Source organism: Cariama cristata, unplaced genomic scaffold, assembly GCF_000690535.1.
Source record: "Cariama cristata isolate BGI_N322 unplaced genomic scaffold, ASM69053v1 scaffold24451, whole genome shotgun sequence".
NCBI lineage: Eukaryota > Metazoa > Chordata > Aves > Cariamiformes > Cariamidae > Cariama > Cariama cristata.
The window spans coordinates 3200-4076 of record NW_009597906.1 but is presented as its reverse complement, the minus strand read 5'-3'; positions in this window follow the sequence as shown (position 1 = coordinate 4076).

The window sequence follows — 877 nt, the reverse complement described above, 5'->3', positions numbered from 1 at the left end:
GATGGCACAAGTTCACGGAGGACGAGCCGATGATGGGCTGGTGGGTTGGGGGTCCGGGATGTCCAAGTCACAGGACACGTGTTCCTTGGAGAACAAACCGCTTTCACATGAGAGTAGAGCCTGCCCTCAGCTCCTGGAGGAAGCAGCGGGAGTTTCTTCTTTGCCAAGCCTTCTCCTATTGAGACCTCGTGGTGTTAGGCTGCATCTGACATCACAGGTAGTAGGGTGTGCAATGAAACTCAGCACTTCTCTTTGCATCATGGAGTGAGGCATCCTAGAAATCTATCGGTTTTATACTTTTATCAAATTCTGTATGTACTACTCAGGAGATTTTTCAGTTCTGGCCAATAAATCAATGAATCAGTATTACTTTTTCTTTTTTTCTTTTTTTTTTTGAAAAGTAAGGAGGACATAGATGCTCCCGCTCCCCAAGAGGCCGGTGCGCACCCTTTGGCTTCCTTTTGTACCTTTGGTAGTCTGTCTACAAGTAACTTTGTGATAATCTAGTTTCTGCATTGCCGAGTACTGCTCATTATTGAAATATTACTGTATTATTTCAGCACTCTTTCTTCTAGGATGCTGAGTTATAACCATCATTAATCTTTAATACTGTCCTCCTACAGTTTAAAGCTGAAAAATGTTCTAAGCAGCTGACTTGGGTTTGTTTTGAAATCCTGCCTTGGGATATTAAGATTTAGTAACACAAATTCTCACCTTAAAATAGCAGCACAAAATGTTCTATTTACTCACAATATGAATGTAAAATATGCAGCATCCCTCACATGAGCAGTGGAAGCATACCGATAGTATCTGAAAGACAAAGGAATTTGGTGGAAAAAACCAATCCGTTGTCCTTCCTCTGGTGGGGAGCAGCGCT